Genomic DNA, 23,529 nt, shown 5'->3' with positions numbered 1-23,529 from the left:
CACATGGGTCCAAGCCAAAGAGCCCAGGAGGAAGCAGAGCTATAGAAGGAGCTCCCCCAACCATCACTCCTATCCTCAGGAAGCTGTCAGGTTGCCACTGGTTGTATTAGTCTCTTTGAGCAACACAAGCTTTTAGCCTCCAGAGCTTGCACATAGATGCACAGAGCTCTCCAGGGTGGGGAGGAAGTGCACCGAGGAATGTGTGGGTGCACTCCCTGTTGGATTATGACAACGGCTTCCTCATGGTTTTCCCCACTTCCAGACTGGGCCTCCAATTTATCCTCCTGTTCAGCCTGCACAACGAACTCCCTGTTGCTGCCAGTTCAGGTTCTCCCGTGCCCTCTTTTGCCCTAGCCTGGTTGATCCATCACAGATCCCTACTTGCCCTGGCTCCCTTATCTCCTATCCTTTGCCCAATCTGATCCCTCCCCCGGAAGCCCCTGTCCCCTCCTCCCACACTCTTTTGGTTTGGAGCACACACCCTTGGGGGAGCTTTTGATACAGGTGCCCCAACTTGGGCTCCACTCCTGAGAAAGGAATTCTGACCTCCCTGGGAACCAGCAGATACAGAAGCAAAAACTTTAGGGACGGCTTTGGAGGGGTGTGAAAGGATGGAGAAGGGAGGGCTGTTCCAGAAACCTTCCACATAAAAGACCCTCCCGTGGCTGCAAAGCCACCAGGCAGTTTGTTTCTGAGCCTTGCAGCTGTCTTGGCCATTTTCATTTTTATCTACTTAGGTTGGTCAGCGGGTCATGGCAAGCAGGAGACACAATGCTAATGACTCCGGCTCCACGTGGCGACCATTCAGGAAAAAGCTGCAATGTTCTCTCTGCCACATTAATCAGAGAAACACATCAAGAGCTGTTGCGTGGAGACAGCTTTCCTCCCAGTACTCGCCCTGCATACTAATCACCACCCCCTCCTGGCAGTGAGTCAGCTCCAAGCCAGGCCGGTGGTGGTAAGGGAAGGCCAGAAACACCAGCTCCATCCACATGGGGAGCAGCTGGAGGAGCCGGAGCCAGGCCCTCCACTGCCCAACACTGTGTGTGACCATCATGGAGGCCTGGTAGGTGGGGATGGAGCATTCTGGGAAAGTTAATCAAAATCCAAATCTGGGCTACTTCCTTGTGTCTAGGTCTTGCCCAAGTCGACCAGAGGAAATGCTCCAGAAGCTGATCCCTGGACAGAGTCTTTGTTTTTCTGTTTTGTTTTGTTTTGTTTTGTTTTGAGGTGGACCCTTGCTCTGTCGCCCAGGCTGGAGTGCAGTGGCGCAATCTCGGCTCACTGCAACCTCTGCCTCCTGCAGTCATGTGATTCTCCTGCCTTAGACCCCCGAGTAGCTGGGACTACAGGCATGCACCACCACGCCCAGCTAATTTTTGTATTTTTAGTAGAGACAGAGTTTCGCCATGTTGGCCAGGCTAGTCTCAAACTCCTGACCTAAGGTGATCCACCAGCCTTGATCTCCCAAAGTACTGGGATTATAGGCGTGAGTCACCGCGCCCGGCCCAGGGTCTTACTAAAGCAAGCGGAGCCTCCGTGCCAGGCACTTTGGTAACAATGAAGCCATCACCTTGGATAGTATTTCACATGTGGTAGGCAGAAAAGGAAGCCCTCTAGACAAATTAGTTCATTTAATCCTCATACAACCCTATGAACTACTCACAGGTACTAGTAACATTCCCATTTTGCAGACGAGAACGTGACATGTGGAGAGATTAAGTAGCCAACTCAAGGTCAAACAGCTAGTAATAACCAACTGGAGTTGAACCCAGAGAATCTGGTTCCAGTAGCCATGCTCTCCTAGCACTCAGGGTTGCCTGAGCCTCTGAATGTCTTTTGCATGTATTCATTCACTCATTCACTCATTCATTCATTCATTCATATAGCAGTGACTTGTTGAGCACCTACTATGTAGAAGGCGCCATATTAGGTTCCAGGGAGACAAAGGTATATAAAACAGACATAGGCTTAAGAGGGAGACTGATATCAATTTAACATTTTCATAAATTTATAGTAAATGCAAAATGTGATAAGTGACATGAAGGAGAAGTACTGGATCCCATGAAAGCACCTAGTATGAGAACCTCCTCTGTTTGGTGAGGTCAAGGAAGGGTTCCCCGAGGAAGTGACAAGTGAAGAAATAGCTTATACTGGTGGTTCTCATAATGTGGTCCCTGGCCTAGCAGCATAAGAATCACCAAGGAATCTGGTTTAAACATTTTTTTTTGAGACAGGGTATTTGTTGTCCAGGTTGGAGTGTGGTGGTGCAAACTCAGCTCACTGCAACCTCCTGGGCTCAAGTGATCCTCCCACCTCAGCCTCCCAAGTAGTTGGGACTGCAGGTACACACCACCACACCCACCTTATTTTTTTTTTTGAATGAAGTTTCACTCTTGTTGCCCAGGCTAGAGCACAATGGCACAATCTCAGCTCACTACAACCTCTGCCTCCCGGGTTCAAGCTATTCTCCTGCCTCAGCCCCCTGAGTAATTGGGATTACAGGCGCCCACCACCATGCCCGGCTAATTTTTGTATATTTAGTAGAGACGGGGTTTCACCATGTTGACCAGGCTGGTCTAGAACGTCTGACCTCAGGTGATCCACCCACCTCGGCCTCCCGAAGTGCTGGGATTACAGGCGTGAGCCACCATGCCCAGACTAATTTTTTAATTTTTTGTAGAGACAGGTCTTGTTATGTTTTCCAGGCTGGTCTTGAACTCCTGGGCTCAAGCAATTCTCCTGCTTCAGCTTCCCAAAGTGCTCGATTACAGGTGTGAGCCACTTCTGCAAAGAAATTTGTAAGGAAGGCAAATTCTCGGACCCCACCCCAGACCTACTGAATCAGGAACTCGCAGAAGAGGCCCAGAATCCATGAATAAGCGCACCAGGGGCTTCTGATGCATGCTGGAGTTTCAGAACCACTGCTGCAAGCCTTTGTGTAACAAAGGCCCTGAGGTGGGCAGGCGCAGGCACATTAGAGTGCCTGAGGGGGGCCTGCAGGTGGGGCAGGAGTGGGGGTGGGGCTGGACGGTGGTCTTGCAGGCATGCTCAGCAGTTCCTCACTGCATCATTTCCAGTCACCAGGAGGCCTGGCCAGAGGTTCCTCTGCCTAAGAACCCTCAAGGAGTAGCAGGTCACCTGTGTGTCCAGGCTGGCCAACTTACATAAAAGCATGGAAATGACTATGACAAAGGCTTCTAGAGGCCCTGGTCACCTGATGTTGACCATGTTTTGACTTCCAGGAAGCACTAGTCAGACAATGAATTCCGTTGCTGGGAAAATGCCTTAGTCCTCAATGCCGAGAAAGGAACCCCGGAGGGAAACTCCTCCTTATCCTCAAGAAGCCTTTGCAAAGGACCTGTGGGTCCCGTTTCCCCTTGGATCAGTGCTAGCAAGGGACATTATCTGCTGAGCAGAGAGTTGCTAGAGGTGGCTTCTGTCCTCCTCAAGAGGCAACCCTGAAACGGACACATTGCATTAAAGACCCTGTGCAGCAGAAGGCAGATACCACCCTCTGAGAGAGCTGGCTGGGTGGAGTCAACGTGAGCTGCTGGAGCTGGGCTCGTTGCACAGGAAGGACTGGCTGCTGGTTCCTTGGCTAAGCCTGGACAGTCTGGGTGTGGTCACACCTGCTTGCTGGACGTGTTAGCCCAGAAATGCATCAAAATTGGTGACAACCAAACAGCCCCCCCAGACTCAGAGTCAAGTGGCATTTCTGGGGTACCTACTATGTGCCAGACACCGTATCAGGCCCTTTCACAGGTGCTGGCTCTCTCGTAAAGCTCCCAAGTTTGCAGATCCCTCCTCCATCACCCTGTCTACAAGTACAGATCGACTGTTAGTTCATGCTTGGTGCATCAGGACTCAGTGGCGAGCAGGACAGATGTGGTATTTTCAGGGGAAACACAGCAGGGAAAGCAAAGAGATATACATGTGCCAGATAAGGAGCTATTGTTTGTTTTTAGGGCCAACTGTGAGGGCTCCCAGTGCTTTGTATCAAGAATGACTTTCTTTTCAAGATTCTCTTGTAGAGAGAAAGAATTAAAGAGAAACCACAATTGGCTTGAGAAACTCACACTGGCTTTGCCCACAGTTACTGGTTTTTTGTTTGTTTGTTTTTTGAGACGGAGTCTCACTCTGTCGCCCAGGCTGGAGTGCAGTGGCGCCATCTCGGCTCACTGCAAGCTCTGCCTCCTGGGTTCACGCTATTCTCCTGCCTCAGCCTCCCGAGTATTTGGGACCACAGGCTTCCGCCACCACACCTGGCTAATTTTTTGTATGTTTAGTAGAGACGGGGTTTCACCGTGTTAGCCAGGATGGTCTCGATCTCCTGCCCTCGTGATCCGCCCGCCTCGGCCTCCCAAAGTGCTGGGATTACAGGCGGGCGTGAGCCACCGCGCCCGGTCTGCTCACAGTTACTGTTAAACACCACAGTAGAACCTGCCAGTAGCTGAGCTCACGCAGGGTGCCAGCCACTAGACAGCATGGTATCCATCTCACTTCCTCCTCTTTCCAGCTGCCACACCTCTCCATGGGGTTTTTCACAAGATGATCTGAGACCCAGAGACCCAAAGGAAAGGGGGACAATGGGGATTGGAGGCCATGGGCTTTAGGGAAAGGTAGGGAGCAAAAAATAGAGCATATGCAAAGCCCTGTCCCTGTTACTTCCCTCCCCGGTCTCCACCACCACCCAACTGGCATATGAACTTGTTCTTCCCATATACAGCTCTGAGCAAAGCACCATATGGCAGTTTCATCAGGCCCACTGCCTGGTTTCCATCCAGCCCACTCTAATTTCCTCCCAGCCATGGATCTGCAGAATAACCCATCCTGTGGAAGGAGCTCAGAGGAAGAAAGAGGTAACAGTAACAGTAAAGACATACAGAGTGCGAACCACCGTGGGGAGCTGTTCCGATTATGTGTATGTTTGACGCTTGCAACAGCTCTAGGAATATCGCTGTTAGCATTCCCATTTTATAGATGATAACACTGGGAGACAGATGTTCCGAGACATTCTCAAGGTCACATGCCTAGTGATGACAGAGCTGGGATGGAAGCCATGTTAACCATCAGACTTTGCTGATTCGCTGAATCTTGGCTAAAAGATGTTGGCAGGAAGGGCTGAGAGCTTAGAAGAAGGAGTCCTCCCCGTCTGGCTGGGACAGGGTGATGCCAGCAAAAAGGACCCTGAATCTGTGAGCGGGGGGAGGGCGGGGTCAAGGCCTGGCTGACCTGACTCCCGCAAGCAGGGTCTGAGCTCCAGAAGTGGAGGTGTCAGGGAAGCATGCAGAGGACCGGGAAGCAAGGAAGACCCCTGGAAGCATGGAAGCCGCCCCCGCAGAGGAGTGGTCAGGGAGGGCTGGGGAGCCCCCAGGAGCCCCAGGAGCTTTTCCCTCTGTGGGCTTCCTTCCATGGCTAGGTTCTCTGCTCACCAGCAGTAAAGGGTAAGCATCCTCTCTGAGCCTGCAGAACAGCGAGGCTGCACTGAGGCATCGTGGGAATGAGTGGCCCCTGGGATGGAAGGACCGGGGTACGGATCTCAGCTCTGTATCTTCCGGCTGTGTGGCCAAGTCACACTCTGTCACTCCCATGTCTGTGAGCCTCATCTATAGGGCGGTTAAGGGATGTGAATGGGCTGAAGTATCAGGAAACCAGTCGGGCTCCTATCACAGAAGAGGTGTATAGTCCATGATCGTGCCCCCAGCCCCCATTCTTCCTTTTAGAGCAAGGAAGGAGAAAACAAAGGCTCCCCGGGAAGTGAAGGCTGGGCCCTCAGTAGGCTTGACAGCCACACAGTCTCTAGAGTGGAAGGCTCCTTCCTCAGAGCACAGTCCTGGAGGGTCACAGCTGTTGCCCTAGCCTGGCAGGATGAGTTTGAGGGACTCTATGTTGGCAATGGGGACTGTCGTGCCCCGATTCCTTTAGGATTCACAGGCCAGAGTGGTGGCTGTAGCCTAGTCCTCACTGCCAGAGACCCCACACCACAGTGGAACCTGCACCAGGCACAGAGGCCGGAGGCAGAGCCGTGCTTGCCCCTTTCTGCCATCCCTAGGATGCTACAGGTAGCCTCCTCCCAGCATGCTGGCAGGTGTGAGAAGAAGGAGCTTTATTTGATGTAGCTACACCCCTGCTTCCCCCTCAGCCTTCGAATTCCTTCCCACTTACGTCCCCTGCTGCGGGTCCACATGAGGGGCTTCTCACCCCGAGGCTGCCTCTACAGTGTCCACTGGACAACCTGGCCACCGCAGCCCCAGACTCAGATCACAAGGCCAGGATGGGCATAGGATGCTTTGACCCTTCCAGTGCAGCAGGGGCCTTTTGATGTGGGTCCAGGCAATGTCCAGCTCTGCTGCCCAGGGCTCCTTCTTGGAGAGTAAATGGGAAGGAACTTTGGAGGGAGCTGCTCTGTAGGGGATGATAAAAAATGGGAATTTAGGAATTTGCGGAAGGCTTTGATGGATGAGGGAGTTAGGTAACAGGCAAAGAAGAAAGGAGGGAACTTTCTTTTTCTATTTTTACACATTTTTTTCCCTCCCTAGGGAAAAAAGTGTGAGCAGAGGTAAAGAGAAAAGAAATGTGAGCCAGGCACGGTGGCTCACGCCTGTAATCCCAGCACTTTGGGAGGCTGAGGCAGGTGGATAACTTGAGGTCAGGCATTCAAGACCAGCCTGGCCAACATGGTAAAATCCCGTCTCTACTGAAAATACAAAAATTAACTGGGTGTGGTGGTGTGTGCCTGTAATCCTAGCTACTCAGGAGGCAGAGGCAGGAGAATCACTTGAACCCAGGAGGCAGAGGTTGGAGTGAGCTGAGATCTCCCCACTGCATTCCAGCCTGGGCGACAGAGCGAGACTCCGTCTCAAAAAAAAAAAAAAAAGAAAAGAAAAGAAAAAAGAAAGAAAAGTGAAAAATTCCTTTTATTCCATTTCTGGCCAATATCACTGTTTTCCCCAATCATTCCAGACTTCTGGGCATTTCCCTGCATAGTACATGTATATACCCAGGGGGATGATGTCAAGATCTTTGTTTTGCTTTGATTTTACATGAAGGGGATCATGCTGACCACATTGCTTTGCAGCTTTCCCCCCATAACTGTATATCCTGGACATTTTCTCATGTCAACAAAAATAGAACATCCTCTTTTTTTTTTTTTTTTCTTTTTTCTAGAGATGTGGTTTCACTCTTGCCCAGGCTGAAGTGCACTAGTGCAGTCATAGCTCACTACAACCTCAACTTCCTGGGCTCAGGCAATCCTCCTGCCTCAGTCTCATGAGTAGCTGGGACTACAGGTGCTCACCACCACACCTGGCTATCCTTATTTTTTTTTTTTTTTTTTTTTTAGCCTCTACCTAATATTCCATGCATGCCTGTAACACAGTTAATTCAACCACACCCCTCCCACTCCCACCCTCACTCAGGGTCCCAGCTCTAGGGGACATGGGTCAAAAGGTTTTCACGGTAAATGGTGCCTCTGCACAATTCCAGGGGATGCCATCCACACCCAGAATGCAGCAGCCCTGCCTGATGAACAGATAAGGCGGCTCCAGTTTTTACCATACAAACAATTCTGCACTGAGCATGCTCACTCATGTCTCTTTGTGCACATGTGTGAGTGGTTCTCCAGGCATTGATGCTTCAGGGTGGAGCTGGCGGTCAGAAGTGCATGCGTCCTACATTTCGGGGACCCTGCCATGGTATGGGAAGGCAGCCTGGGGTTCCTAAGCCCCCTCAGCCTCTGCTGAACCAGGTCGTCTAGCATATATCCATCATGTGGCTGCCGGCTGGGCCGCTGCTTCCAGGAAATTGATTGCAAAAACCTGCGATTGTCAGTGGCTCACACACTGGAGGCCATCCAGGGAGTAGATTAAATTGTATGAGAAAATAGTACAGGGCTCAAGACCGCTCCTAATGGAGACCCCTCAGTGACCTTTCTGGAGAAGTTAAAAGAACACAGGCAGACACACTCTCACCCTTGCTCACCCACCCGCTAGCCTGCCTGCCAGGAGCATAGCCCCTCTGCCATTGGAGGAGCCGCGCCTCATTAGCAGGAAATGGGAGGCCTGGTCCAGGGCCCAGGCTGCCTGTGCACGACAAGGAGGCCAGCAGGGGCACCTGCTTCCCTGCAGGGTGGACCCAGGTTGACCAACAGGCCTTAGCTGCTCAAGGACACTGAGCCCCCTTCTCCTCCATGCTAGCCCTCTTCTACTTCCCCATGCAGGCACCACTGTTGACCCCTGCTCTGCACCCCCAGGAGGAGTGGGACTGCTTCAAGAGCAGCCTGGAGGAAAGAGGTATGGTGTGGACACATACAACATGTTCCTTAACCACAAAGGCGCCTGGAGTCTTTACCCGGTTTCAAAGCAGCCAAGCCTAGAGGCCCCCACTCCTTGTTCTTTATTAGAATTGCCCTTTGACCCCAACCTCCCAATTCTTTCCTCTCCAGATCCCCAGCCATGCATACCCCAACCTGGTCCTACAAAGAATACCCAGCTACAGTTGTGAACTTAGGGAAACACATTCATTTTCTTTCTTTCTTTCTTTTTTTTTTTTTTTTTTGAGAGGGAGTCTCACTCTGTCACCCAGGCTGAGGTGCATTGGCGTGATCTTGACTCACTGCAACCTCCACCTCCCAGGTTCAAGCAATTCTTCTGCCTAAGCCTCCCGTGTAGCTGGGACTACAGGCGTGCACCACCACGCCCAGCTAATTTTTGTATTTTTAGTAGAGACGGGGTTTCACCATCTCTGCTGGCGAGACGGGGTTTCACCATCCGCTGGCCAGGCTGGTCTCAAACTCACGACCTCAGGTGATCTGCCCGCCTTGGCCTCCCAAAGTGCTGGGATTACAGGTGTGAGCCACCGCACCTGGTCTATTTTTTTTTTTTAAGATAGGGTTTCGCTCTATCACTCAGGCTAGAGTGCAGTAGTGCGACTGTGGCTCACTGCAGCCTTGACCTCCTGTGCTCAAGCAATCCCCCCGCCTCAGACTCCCATGTAGCTGAGACCACAGTTGTGCACTACCACACCTGGCTAATTTTTGTATTTTTTGTAAAGATAGGGCTCTTGCCATGTTGAACTAACCAGGCTAGTCTTAAACTCCTGGCCTCAAGCAATCCTCCCAAGGTGCTAGGATTATAGGCTTGAGCCACCATGCATGTGCACGGCCAGCACATACATTTTCTATACACAACTGTCTCCCAGCTCTCCAGGCCAACTTACCTGATAGTGATAAAAATAACTAAGCTCCCGTGGATTGGGCAGTGTGCCAAGTGCTCTGTGTATATTACCTTAGTTTTCACAAACTCTATGAGGTAGGTACCACTATTATTTACAGGTGAGGAAATGGAAGCTCAGAGAGGTTAAGTGAATCGATCTAGGCCACACAACTGGTAAGCACCAGAGCCACCAGTGGCGGCCAGGTCCAGCCAGCCCCCAGAGCCCGTGTGCTGAGCCACTGTGCTATACTGACTCCCACTTAATTCTCTCTTCTGGGCTGTCCCAAAGACCAAGTTCGGCTGGCCAATTTCCTAGGGCCACCTCTCATGGCACCTGGAGCCTTGTAGGTTCCTGGAGAACCCTCACACCACCTTCCCACCCTTCTCCAGATTCTCCAGCTCCCTCTTTAGCAGACCCAGCCCCACTCTGGGGCACCCTGCCTTCCCGGGACCTGTTGTTACAGTCACCCACTCTGGCTGCCAGAGCCTGGCCGGTCCAGCCTGGGGACCGTGGGACCCCTCTGGGCAGTGCCTCCCTACCTGGGCCCAGGTGGGTATGGATTTCTTTCTTCTGGGCCATTGCACCCGCCAGAAGGCACGGTGGGAGAGGCAGGCCCACATTTCAGAGGGCCTTGCTGCCCCCATGTGGCATGAGGCTGTAGCGGCTGCAGCCTCTTCCCTCCCTCCTGCCACTGCTCCCAGAGCCAAAGCTCTTGCAGGGGAAAAGGAAGAGAAAGGAAGCAGGAATGTGAGAGAAATGAGAAAGAGGGATGGGCTAGGGAAGAGGGAAGCCCTTCTGCATTACCTGGAAATGCAGCAACAACAATAACAAAGTCAATGGTAAGAATAAGTTTAAAGGCAGCTGCCACGCAGCACTTTTTATAGCTTGTAGATTCTTTCATTTAATCCTGGCACATCAATCTGATCTATTATTAGTTTTATAGGTGATGATCCAAGGCTCAATTATTTATTTATTTATTTATTTATTTTATTTTATTTTATTTTTGAGATGGAGTTTCGCTCTTGTTGCCCAGGCTGGAGAGCAATGGCGTGATCTCGGCTCACCACAATCTCTGCCTCCCGGGTTCAAGTGATTCTCCTGCCTCAGCCTCCCAAGTAGCTGGGATTACAGGCATGCGCCACCACCCCGGCTAATAATTTTGTATTTTTAGTAGAGATGGGGTTTCTCCATGTTGGTCAGGCTGGTCTTGAACTCCCGACCTCAGGTGATCCGTCCGCCTTGACCTCCCAAAGTGCTGGGATTACAGGCTTGAGCCACCGCGCCCGGCCCCAAGGCTCGATTATTTATTCCTCAGCTAGTAGGTGACAGAGTCCAGATCCAATCTGACCCCAGAACCCTAACCACGATATTCCCCTATCTAGAAGGAGCCAGTTCTCTCCTGCCACCCCCACTGCTCAGCCTCCCGGAGTTCCAGCCACCAGCCATCTGCACCCTCCCCTCCATGTGGCATTGCCCTCTGTTCTCCTGTCCCCTCTCTCCAAGGTCCAAGTGGTCAAGGTCATCCCAAGGGTCTGCTGGGACCATGTGTCCTTATTCTGTGCCTTGCTGGTCACCAACCTTCCCCATCTGCCAAGGACCGATGTCCAGCCCAGGCCCAGGGGCAGGTGCCCAGGTCATTTTTGCCACTGAGTAAAGGGAGACAGAATGACAGGGTAAATTACCAACCACCAGAACACCATGGCGCCAATAGCATCAATGCAAGTGAAGTATATTTATCTGTTGGCCTGAAAACATGTCCTAGTATATTGTTCCATTAAGAAAAAAGCAGGTTATAAAGCTGTGTACAGCAAGAAACATTTTATAAGTGAAACAAAAGTATTCTCTGTTTCTATGCAGAGAAAAAGGATATTTGCCAAGATGTTAACAGACTATTTTTGCTGTCTTCTCTTGGCTTATTTTTGTTTTCTCTTTTTCAATGAACACCAATTAGTCACATGATTTTAAAAAGCAATAAAAATAAACCAATCCCAGACGGATTGTACTTCTTCCTGTCCTCATTTCTACCCCAACGAGTCTCCAAAAAAAAAAGGAAAGAAAGAAAAAAAAAATCACAGTGCCACAGGCCCAGACCTTCCCCTCTCCCTCCTGTCATTTTAACAACTCAGTTGGGTAGGGAGCGTCTCTACTTACCCCAGGAGGCCTTCTGAACCTGACTGTTGGGAGAAGCCCACGCCTGGGGGCCTTTTCTCACTGACCATGCCAGGGCCCTGGAGGACATGCCAGAGCTGTCCACAGCATTGCCCCTGCAGGTGATGCTGCCTTCCGAGGGCAAAGCGTTCTGGGACGGGTCGGCCCCGCTCACGTGGATGTGCAGCCCCAGGCAGTGGAACAGTGCAGAATCCCCGCTCCACTGCTGAGGTTACTATGGGCAACATCTTGGCAAAATGAAGAGTGAGGGGGAAGAAATCACAGAAGCTCCTGATCATCCATGAAAGAAAAAGCAATGCCTCAGGACTGGGCTATGCCAGTGCCTTCCAGAAGGCTCTGAAGAAACTGGGAAGGAGATGGGGACTGGCACTTCCTGGGCATCTACTATGTACGTGCCCTTGCAGACGTGATCGCACCCCTCATTACACACCTCCCATGGTACAGATGATGCCACTGAGGCACAGGAGGCACACGTCCACACCAGAGCACATGGGCCTTGACTTCTTGTGTCTCTGCTGCTTAACATGGTGTCCTGGAAATGTCTCTGCATAGAGACACTGGTATCAGCTGGCAGCGTCTTCTCCCTGTGCAGTACATTGCTCAGACTCCATAGAAGGCCAGCTCCCCTAGAGCCACAGAGACTCCTCCATTCTGGGGCAGGAGTTAGGCACATTCCCAGAAGGGGGCTGCCCGTCCTGAGCCCTTGCTAGTTGAATGATAAAAGTTGCTAATGTCATCCTATCTGCCTTTAAAATAGCAGCCATCAGAAAGGCAGCCCAGAGAGCTGGACTGCAACCCAGCAGAGCCTAAAGGGGGCCTGTAATGTCACCCCGAACCCATCTTCAAATCACACTCCCTGCGGTGGCCATCCCTAGAGACCTACAAACAAGAGCTCCTGTTCTTGGCAAGCCTCTTACAAGCAGGACAGATGCAGGAATTGGGAGGTAGGTGACCACAGTGTTCTTCCAGCTCCGAGCCCAACCATCTGGGTCACCTTAGCTGAGCTGCTCCTTCATGTCCCCAGCCCTTCAGGTCACACAGCATTGGTGTAGAGAAGGGGTCCAAAGCGTGTTGCCGAAGAATGCTCAGCCCCCTGGCGCTGTGTCTGTACTAAATGGAAGTCTGGTAACAGGTTCCAATTCCCTGAGTATCCTGGTTTGGCTGTACTCAGTCGAAGCGTGATTGATAGCGACATCCTGTGGACACAATAGATAACTGCATCAACTTGGACAGAAGCCGCAAGATGACAGCCAACTTCCCTCATTACGTGGAGAGGAGCTGATTGCAATTAATCACACTCGTCATCTTACACAGGGAGCTGTCTTAGAGCTGGGAAAAAAAAAATTAGAAAAACAACCTTCAAGGCCGGGTGCGGTGGCTCATGCCTGTAATCCCAGCACTTTGGAGGGCCAAGGCGGGTGGATCACGAGGTCAGGAGTTCGACACCAGCCTGACCAACACAGTGAAACCCTGTCTCTATAAAAATACAAAAAATTAGCCGGGCGTGGTGGCAGGCACCTGTAATCCCAGCTACTAGGGAGGCTGAGGAAGGAGAATCGCTTTAACCCAGGAGGCGGAGGTTGCAGTGAGCCAAGATCACGCCACTGCACTCCAGCCTGGGCAACAGTGCAAGACTCTGTCTCAAAAAACAAAACAAAACAAAAAAACCGTCAAGCCACAGATTTCTCTGCCATCATCCTCCAAGTTACATCTATTTCGTTTAAATTTGTCTCTCTTCAAATATTTGCCTGATACAAGAGTCTAGTGGCCATGGAGGGAAAGTAATGTCAATAGCAATGTTAATAGCAGAAAAATGTAATGGGCAGTTTACTCTTGCCATGAATTTCACATGCATTATCTCATTTAATCTTCCCCAAAACCCAAGGAGGTACATGCTCTTATCCCCAATTTTCAGATGAAGAACCTGAGATATGGTGCACAAGGAAAAGCTAGGTTACAAAACTGGACATTCTGTCACCCACCTGTCTTAGTCCATTTTGTGTTGCCATAACAGGATACCTGAGACTGGGTAATTTGTAAAGAAGAGAGGTTTATTCAGTTCACAATTCTGTTGGCTGGGAAAATCAAGAAGCATGGCCTCAGCATCTGCTCAGCCTCTGGTGAGAGCTGCAACATACAGAAGGTCAAAGGGAGAGTGAACACTTGCAAAGAAGGGAAAACCCAAGGGGCATCCTGGCTTTATAACAACCCACTGTCTTGGGAACAAATCCATTCCTACAAGAATCCAGCCGTGCCAGGGTGAAAACTCACTCTCCACTGCGAGAATGGCACCAAGCCATTCCTGACAGATCTGCCCCCATGACCCAGACACCTCCCACTACGCCCCACCTCCCAACACCCCCACACTGAGGGTCAAATTTCAACATGAGTTTAGGTGGACACAGCCATATCCAAACCACAGCAGATTCCATTCTCTTTAATCACCACTTTATGCAACTTCACTGCCTCTTGTGTCTACCTGGCCCACCCCATGCCATGGTAATCCCTCCTTCCTAGGACACTGGAGAAAATTCCACTTCCTGGGATACTGGCTTGAATTCCCCAGACTGAGTACCTCTGAGTCACCCTCTGTGGCAGCAAGGAGGGAGTGGATAGGAGGAGATTTAGGGTTAGACAGGCCTGGGTTGGAGTTCCAGCTCTGTGCCTCGCTGCCACTAGCCATGTGTCCTGGGGCTTGTTCTTGAACTTCACTTTCCTAGATTGCCAAGTGTGGTGCATGAACCCTTGCCTTGAGAGGGTGTTGTGAAGATTAGAGAAATCACTTGCTGCTGAGTAGATGCTCAAGAAGTGAAGGCTCTTCTCATCGGCAAGATGTGCAATTTGACCTTGGGAGGGGCCGGCCTGGAGATTTCAGTAGGTGTCAAATTCTGATCTAACCTGTTTAGAAAACACCACTACTAAGAAGGGCCAGAGGCGGGCGGATCACCTGAGGTCGAGAGTTCAAGACCAGCCTGACCAACACGGAGAAACCCCATCTCTACTTAAAATACAAAATTAGCAGGGCATGGCTTTGCATGCCTGTAATCCCAGCTACTCTGGAGGCTAAGGCAGGAGAATCACTTGAACCCAGGAGGAAGAGGTTGTGGTGAGCCAAGATCACGCCATTGCACTCCAGCCTGGGCAACGAGAGTGAAACTCCATCTCAAAAAAAGAAGGGCTAGGATTCAGATGGAGGAGAAGGCCAGCCTTCTTGTCCTGAGGCTTATGATGTTTCAGAGGGGCTTGCTGATATATCAGGGTTCAAAGGATCTCCAAAGGGAGTTATTTAGCTAAGATGGCAGGGCAGAAACAAGATTCCAAGACTCTGTACCCTGCCTTTCGATAGAGAAATTATTATCCAAAGAGTAGTATCCCAGCAGGATTCAAGTCCATGCCTCCAGGTATCTTCAGAGACCCTGGTACCATGAGCCAGCCTCTGTGTCGTTCAGGAAGCACAAATTCAAGACTCGAAATGGGGTGTCTGGATCCTAGTTTCAGCTCTACCTCCCACTGTTCTTGCAGACTCTTGAACTTGGTCCTCTTCTTGCCTCTTCAGGGTCACACCACTGAATGCTTCTCTTCTCAGTGCCTCAGTGATGTCTCTCTTTTCCCTTCTCTGCAAAGCAGTGCTGTCCTTCTTGCCCATTGTACTCCACTGGCAGAGACCATAATGACCACCAGTTAAGAGATTAAGAAGAGGGCTGTTCATTACTTTTTTTTTTCTTTTTTTGAGATAGAATTTCACTCTTGTTGCCCAGGCTGGAGTGCAATGGTGTAATCTTGGCTTACCACAACCTCTGCCTCCCGGGTTTCTCCTGCCTCAGCCTCCCAAGTAGCTGGGATTACAGGCATGTGCCACCACACCCAACTAATTTTGTATTTTTTTTTTTTTTTTTGGTAGAGATGGGGTTTCCACATGTTGGTCAGACTGGTCTTGAACTCCTGACCTCAGGTGATCCCCCTGTCTGGGCCTCCCAAAAGACTGTTCATTTCTATAGCCCCAGTCTCTAATATAGCATCTGACACATGGAAGGTGCTCACTGATGAAAGAGTAAGTGGGACAACTCACTATAAATGGCGATGGGGCCCATTGCTGGAAATATCCCCAGAGAGACTAGCATTGAGGCCCCTAACCATTCCAAATAACGTTTAAGAATTATAATATGGAGGCTGGGCGCGGTGGCTCAAGCCTGTAATCCCAGCACTTTGGGAGGCCGCGACGGGCGGATTACGAGGTCAGGAGATTGAGACCATCCTGGCTAACACGGTGAAACCCCGTCTCTACTAAAAAATACAAAAAACTAGCCGGGCGAGGTAGCGGGCGCCTGTAGTCCCAGCTACTCAGGAGGCTGAGGCAGGAGAATGGCATAAACCCGGGAGGCGGAGCTTGCAGTGAGCTGAGATCTGGCCACTGCACTCCAGCCTGGGCGACTGAGTGAGACTCCGTCTCAAAAAAAAAAAAAAAAAAGAATTATAATACAGAACTCTTTCTGTTCTAAGTTACAGTGAGGCCCCAATACGACAGATATTAGTATTAGTTATCTATTGCTACATAACAGATTACCTCAAAATTTAGTAGCTTAAAACAATAATAAACATTTATTATCTCATAGTTTCTTTTGGTCAGGAACTGGGGAGTGGCTTAGCTGGGTGTTCTGGCTTACGGTTTCTCATGAGGTTGCAGTCAAGATGTCAAGTTGTGATGCACTCATCTGAAGGCTTGACTGGGGCTGTATATTGTGCTTCTAAGATAGCACACTCACAAGGCTGGCAAGATGGTGCTGGCTATTGGCAGGAGGCCTCAGTTCCTTGCCACATTGACCTCTCCATAGACCTCCCTGAGTAGCTTCAGGACATGGCAGCTAACTTCTCCCAGAATGAGTGGTTCAAGAGAGAGCAGGGAGGAGGTCATAATGTCTCTCTTATGACTATATTAGATCCACACGGCTGCTGTAACCAAGTACCACAAGCAAGATGACTTAAAACAATAGAAATTTACTCTCACAATTCTGGAGGCCAGAAGTCTGAAACCACGCTGTCAGCAGGGTCAGAACAGTGGCACATGGAAGGTGCTCATTGGTGAAAGAATAAGTGGGAAAGAATAAATCATTCCTTGCCTCTTCCAGCTTCTGATGGCCGCAGATGTTTCTTGGCTTGTGGCTGTATCATTCCAATCTCTGTCTCCATCTTCACACGGCCTTCTCCCTTGTGTCTGTCTACTCTGTGTCTCTCTCTCTCCTTATGAGGATACCAGTCAGTGGATGTAGGGTCCACTCTAGTCAAGAAGAACCCTTGCTGACAGCTGCGAAGACTAGTTCCAGAAAAGGTCACGTTTATAGGCCCTGGGGGTTAGGGCTGCAACATATCTTCTGGGGGGACATCATTCAACACACAACAATGACCTAGCCTCAGAAGATGCATGCCATCAGCTCTGCAATAGCAAGTGGCTACAAGGGTCGGCCCTGTTAAGGGAGGGAGGAGACACAACCATGTGAATACCAGGAGGTGGTGACAATGAGGGGCCATCGTGGAAGCAGGCTACCACAATATCAGATAGCAAGCTGAACGTCAGACAGACTCCCATATGTAGTATTTACAAAGGAAATAATGGGGAACCAGTTGCATAGCACTCAGGGCCCTCAGCTCACCAAGAATATAAAGAGTGTGGAGAATGGGGAGAGTTTGGGAATAGAAACTTCCAGAGAGGGCAAAGCTATGCTGTAAGCTACCCCACCGAGGAGCTGAAGGTACCACCTTCGACTCAAGCCCAGTGATGGAGGCTTCCATGCAGCCACTTGGAGCTGTGGGCCCCCATGGGACTGTGCCAGGAGGGACTGCATTGGGATGAGTGAAGGGGCTGTGTGAGTTATTCCCATGGGCCAGATGTGGATCAGACTGGACCATGGCAGGAGAGAGGGCCAAGGTGGGGGGGTCATTTTAAGTCCTGTAGGGCCTCCGAGAAGGGCAAAGGGATGTCAGCAGGAAGAAGTTGCAAGAGGATGCTGGATTTCTGGGGGTTGAAGACGGAGTCATAGCTGTACCTGAAATGGAGGTGTAGAACAGGGAACTTCAGGAGAGAACCTCAGAGATGGGAATTTTTTTTTCTTTTCTTTTCTTTTTTTAGACAGGATTTCTTGCTCTGTTGCCCAAGCTGGAGTCCAGTGGCGCATTCTTGGCTCACTGCAACCTCTGCCTCCTGGGTTCAAGTGATCCTCCTGCCTCAGCCTGTCAGGGACTACAGGTGTGCACCACCACGCCCAGCTAATTTTTGTATTTTTGGTAGAGACGGGGTTTCGCCATATTGTTCAGGCTGGTCTAGAACTCCTGGGCTCCAGTGATCTGCCTGCCTCCGCCTTCCAAAGTGCTGGGATTACAGGCATGAGCCACTGCACCTGGCTGAGATGGGAACTTCTGAAGAACACAGGGAACCCTCCAGAAAGAGCTTTCACCATCCGCCACACCCAGAGAGCTGGCAATCATACAGTCAAGTAAAAACGGCCCTATTCCCCTGCTCCCCATCTGCTTCCCTGCATCCTCACCCATCACCTCCACTTAGACTCTGAAAGCAACCAGCAAGTGGGGAGAGGGGTATTCAGGAGAGAATAGACAAAAGCTCACCATGCCCAGTCCCTGGCAGCTGGAAGCCCCCAACTAAGGCCTTAACTAGGGCAGGAGGAAGAAGATTTCTCTTTGAAGAAAAATGCAAGTGTCATTTAATATCTTTGACTGGCTACTTTAAATCTCTAAGTCGATATTGGATTTTGTGACATAAAACGCACATACCTAAGCATGACCAGAAGAGCTTCGGGGTCAGCTGAGCTTTCAGCCAGGGGAACGGGAAGTGCTTCCCTTGCTTTCGCTCAAATGCACAGTGAGAGCCAAAGCAAACTGAGTTGCATGTTGGTTCCATCCCACATTCAAGGGATTGGTTTCACTGAACTAAGTTCAAGGATTGGTTTCACCGGACCCCCGCCTCCACGGGGAACTGGGCCTTATATTTCTTAACCCCCCACCCTCTGCCTCCCCGCCATGGCAGAGTCTTGACCCAGAGGGAGGTGCCTGAAGAAAATCCCTTCTCGGTTTTTGTGCAGAATTGAAGAATGTTTACTGTTTTCCTTCCTATCTCTCTGGAAATGACACAAAGAGTAACAACAACAAAATAGAACTCCTTGTCCCGCGCAAAACACCCCTGCCCCCGCCACCCGCCCTCCGAACTCTTCACCCTGTGTTGGCCTGACTTCACCCTGGGATGGGGAAACTTCCTGGGAGGATATAGCTGACCTGGGAACAAAACTTGTTTTTTTGAAAGCTTTGCGCAACATCAACTGAGTGGGGGAGGGGTCTGGGCAAGGAAAGAAGAAAGTGAAAGGGGGCACAGTGGGAACAGTTCTGCTAAACCAAACAGTTCCCCAGGGATGATGGAGCTGTGGTGATCTGATAAGTCCTTTAAATGTCTTATTAATTACTGGGGGAAAATAATTACTGAGTCTCCCCTCTCTCACTGTCCTTGCACAAGCTTGGTACTAGCTCTGTCCTTTTTTAAGAGTCAGGCTTGGGTCAGGCATAGTGGCTCACTCCTGTAATCCCAGCACTTTGGGAGGCTAAGGCAGGAGGATCGCTTGAGGCCAGGAGCTTGAGACCAGCCTGGGCAGCATAGTGAGACCTCATCCCTACAAATAGTTTTTAAAAATTAGCTTGGAGTGTTGTTGTGCATCTGTGGTCCTTGCTACTCAGGAGGCTGAGGCAGGAGGATTACTTAAGCCCAGGCAGTGGAGGCTGCAGTGAGCTGTGATTGCACTATTTATTGCACTCCAGCCTGGGTGATAGAGCAAGACTCTATCTCAAAAAATAAAAATAAAAAAGAGTCCGGCTTTGTAAAGAAGGGTGCCCCTTGGTAGAAGGAACCAGGACAAGGCAGGAGCTGGGGCTGTGGAGAGTCCGGGGTCTGTGGAGCATGGGGCTGTGATCAGAGACCCACTAGGCAGGTTCCAGCTCCTAGCAAGGACCCGGCTGAGCAGAGGTGAGGGTGTGGAGGTGAACCTGGAAAACATGCAGAGGGTCCTAGACACATTCCACAGTCAGAGCCTCTGGAAAGCCCACCTTCTCCATCACAAAGGCTTTGGGGAATAGACATCCTGATTCTCTGTATTATTATAGCACAAAGCATTTATCATGCTGACAATGACAGTGGCATTTCAGGACCTAAACAAGCTTAGTTGTTCACAGCCTATAGGACAGAAGACTCCTAACACTCTTTATTTTATTTACTATTTATTTATTTATTTATTTATTTATTTATTTATTTATTGAGACAGAGTCTTGCTCTGTCATCCAGGTTAGAGTGCAATAGTGCGATCTCAGCTCATTGCAACTTCCACCTCCCAGGTTCAAGCAATTCTCCTGCCTCAGTCTCCCGAGTAGCTGGGACTACAGGTGTGAGCTACCACAGCCCGTTTTTTTTGTTGTTGTATTTTTAGTAGACAGGGTTTCTCCACATTGGCCAGGCTGGTCTCAAACTCCTGACCTTAGACGATCTGCCTGCCACGTGATTAGGTCATGAGGGCTCTCCCTTCATGAATGGGATTAAGACTTTTATAAAAGAGGCCTGAAGGAGCTTGTTGACCCTTTCTGCCATACCAGGACACAGAGAAGGTGCCATCTATGAGGAATGAGCCCTTACCAGACACTGAATCTGCTGGCGCCTTGACTTTGGACTTTCCAGTCTCCAGAACTGTGAATGATAAATTTCCACTGTTTATAAATTACCCAGTCTAAGGTATTTTGTTACGGCAGCCAAAACAATCTACAGAGCACTAATGACATTTTGGGCTGGATTATTCTTCGTTGCGGGGGCTGCCCTGTACATTGTAGGATATTTTGGACTATCCCTGGCCTCTATCCACAAGATGCCAGTAGCGCTTCCCCCAACCCCATGACAATCAAAACTGTCTCTAGATATTGCTAACTGTCCCTTGGGGGCAAAATCACCCCTGGTTGAGAATCACCGCCAAGTAGCAGTCCCCATTTGTGACCAGACAGCTAAGGATATCCAGGGTAGTGCTGGGCCACACAGATGCTAAGGGAATTTATACTTCAGGAAAAAAAAAAAAGAAAAAAAAAAGCCAAGTCTATGTGGCCTTCGCATCAGTTACTGCTCTCTTGGTTGCACTAAGTGACAGAAAATTCACCTCTAAATGACTTTAAATTGGGATGCTGTTTCATATAACTGAGCAGACCAGGGATTAGGCATTGTGCTGGTTCAGGCCAAGCTTGATCCAGGGATTCAAACAATATCACCAGGACTTGGCTTTATCTTTGCCCCCCGATGCTGCTCTTCTCCATAGCATTTTCTTGTTTTTTTTTGAGACTCTGTTTCAAAAAAATAAATAAATAAAAATGAAAAATAAACAAATTAATTTAAAAGTAATATGTTGCAAAATTCATAGATCCTTGTGAAGTATAGTGATTTATCACTGAAGATTTAGAATAATGGTAAAGAAGAGCTCCTTATGTATTTACTTGTTTATTGTGTAATCAATGCACACCAATATTTTTTCTAGCTGTCTGGCATCATTTCCTCCTATTTCGATCCAGTAACTATCTCTTCATAACTTCATATCTCCCACCATGAGAAAACAATAGCAACACATCCTTGTGTTGGCTAAATACAGGACAAATAATATTATTCTTTTAAGAACACCATGCCAATGTTCTATTACAGCCTTTACTTGCCTTTGTTGCATGCTATCATGGAATGTTTATTGAAGCTTTCTCTCCATTCTAGAAATTGCAGGTCATGTGGAAGTGATGTTTCGTGTTCTTTTAACAGAGATCCTGTGTTTCTGGTCCCAGATACCCTCTATGGCCAAAGCTAATGTTGAAACAGGGATGTTTAAACAAATAGCAGTGGTAACAAAACATTTTGGTTTTAAACTAAGAATATACTTAGACCACAAAAGCAAGTTTTTACAGGTTTTTTGTTGGTTTGTTGTTGTTGTTGTTGTTGTTGTTGTTGCTGTTTTGAGAGGAAGTCTTGCTCTGTCGACCAGGCTAGAGTGCAGTGGTGCGATCTCAGCTCGCTGCAACCTCTGCCTCCCGGGTTCAAGCTATTCTCCTACCTCAGCCTCCTGAGTAGCTGGGATTACAGGCATGTGCCACCACGCCTGGCTAATTTTTGTATTTTCAGTAGAGATGGGGTTTCACCATGTTGGTTAGGCTGGTCTCGAACTCCTGACCTCGTGATCTGCCTGCCTTGGCCTCCCAAAGTGCTGGGATTACAGGCGTGAGCCACCGCGCCTGGCGGGAAAGGGACTTTCTCAGGAGATTCCAACTTGTAAGTGGCAGGGCCTGGATTCAACTAAGGCCTTTAAAGCCACATCCTGAGCTCTGTCCACCATACTGTGAAGTCTACTTTTAGGGCAATCCCATTTCTATCTTTGTCTTTCGCATTATCTGGATTGAAAGAGTTTAATTTCTGTGTGTTTATTTTGGAGTAGGGTGCAGTGGATGTTTCTTAGAGCCTACAGAGAAAATTCTTGTATAGCAAGAAGTGTATTTGACAAAGCACTGTTAAATTTTGGACTACAACCATTGCAGATTTCTCCCAGGATTGCATTCTCACAGATTGCCAATGACATGGGAGCTTTCATGCATTATGTTTCTTATGCAAATAAGTTGACTTCCTTTTCAGGTTATACGAGAAATCCCCACTATTCCTGGGTTTTATGAATTATGGGACGGAGCATACAAAACATCACCAACCTTCTCACTTCTGTCCACCCAAGTATTTGTAAGTATTTGCAACAATTGACATACTTTTGCTATTTTGAATTGAAGAGGGTTTTGAGTTTTATTTGTTTGGTTTTATGGAAGTTGTTTTGTTTGGGTTCAGAGCTCTCTGGGGAGAAAGATAAGGGTACTGGAAGGTATTGATGAGCTATTATCTTCTATGATGGCTTGAGAGGCTCATTTCCAGCCCCAGGGAGGGAAGCATGAAGGGCGATAAATGGAAAGAGGAGTAACTGTGTGAGGCTTTGTGCAATTAAAGATATATGCAACTTTGCTTCACAACGCACTTAACAAAGTGCAGCCAGTCTGTGAGAGGTCCCTGCTGCCCTATCCCACCCTCCACTTTGGTGACTTGCTGGCTTAGAGTGGCCTCAGGAGAGAAGGGAGAGAATGCTGCTCCCAGCAGGGCAACAGGAGTGACCACTACAAGAACAATGTTCTTATGGAGGCCACAGACACTGATGAGGTACCCCCCCGTTTAAGGAGCTTGTGAATAGCAGACCATGAATGGGGAGGTTGAAGTGGGAAAACATAGCGGGTTTGCCTATGAACCTATAGGAGATACTTTGGGGGTCTCCCAGAAATAACTGAAGGTGAGTTAGCAGGGCAAGGGATGACTAGCAAGTTCTATAGACCTTCAGTAGGAGACCAGAGCTAATTAAATTTAGGTCTGGATATCAATATGACCTCTTTGGTTAATATGACCCATAGGCTGGTAAAAATCTCGTACGGGATGTTGTGAGACCCTGTACTTTATTCCTGTCTTTTATATGTCATTTAACTTCAAAAATTCTGTCTTCAGTGAAGATACCATGAGAAATGCTTACAACGCAGACTCTTTCCAAGTGCAGTTATCTGGGGCAGGCTGCCCGACTAGCTGATTGCCCTGCCTACCTCCCTGCTTCTAGGGAAGGCCTAGTAGAAGGAATCTCTTAGAAACTGTTCCCAGTGCAGCAGCTAGAAAAGTCTAGCTGCAGGGTTTTGGGGTGACAGGAAAATAGTTTCTTTTCTGTGTTAGGGTAGTGAGCCAGATATGACTTGCTAAAAAACCTCTGAGTGACTAGGGTATTAGACACAGATTTTCGCTATTTTAACTGAAGTTCAAATGAGAGGAAATATGGTGTAAACTGCAGCATAAAGGATTTAGATTCAAGCAATAAAAGATTTCCCAACATCAAAAGGCAACAGATCTCTGCTCTGGGCCCATCATTAATTTTTATTATTATTTATTTTTAGAGATGAGGTCTTGCTATGTTGCCCAGTCTGGTCTCAGACTACAGCCATTCACCATTGCACCCAGCTTTTCTTTCCCTCCCTCCCTCCCTCCCTCCCTTCCTTCCTTCTTTCCCTCCCTCC

The 23,529-nt window shown here is 49.2% G+C and overlaps 1 long non-coding RNA gene across 1 annotated transcript; it reads right to left on the bottom strand.

Annotated features, from left to right (window-relative positions):
* Positions 1 to 10,755: 10,755 nt before the first annotated feature.
* Positions 10,756 to 18,255, bottom strand: LOC105545372. The gene is made up of 3 exons (XR_001006907.1): positions 18,169 to 18,255; positions 13,450 to 13,512; positions 10,756 to 12,581 (listed from the first exon to the last, which is right to left on the bottom strand). It is a non-coding gene; the product is annotated as an uncharacterized LOC105545372 (long non-coding RNA).
* Between the last annotated feature and the right edge of the window lie 5,274 nt (positions 18,256 to 23,529).

This window comes from Mandrillus leucophaeus, unplaced genomic scaffold (genome assembly GCF_000951045.1).
Source record: "Mandrillus leucophaeus isolate KB7577 unplaced genomic scaffold, Mleu.le_1.0 Scaffold326, whole genome shotgun sequence".
Taxonomy (NCBI): Eukaryota; Metazoa; Chordata; class Mammalia; order Primates; family Cercopithecidae; genus Mandrillus; species Mandrillus leucophaeus.
This window is presented reverse-complemented; position numbering and strand designations above follow the sequence as displayed.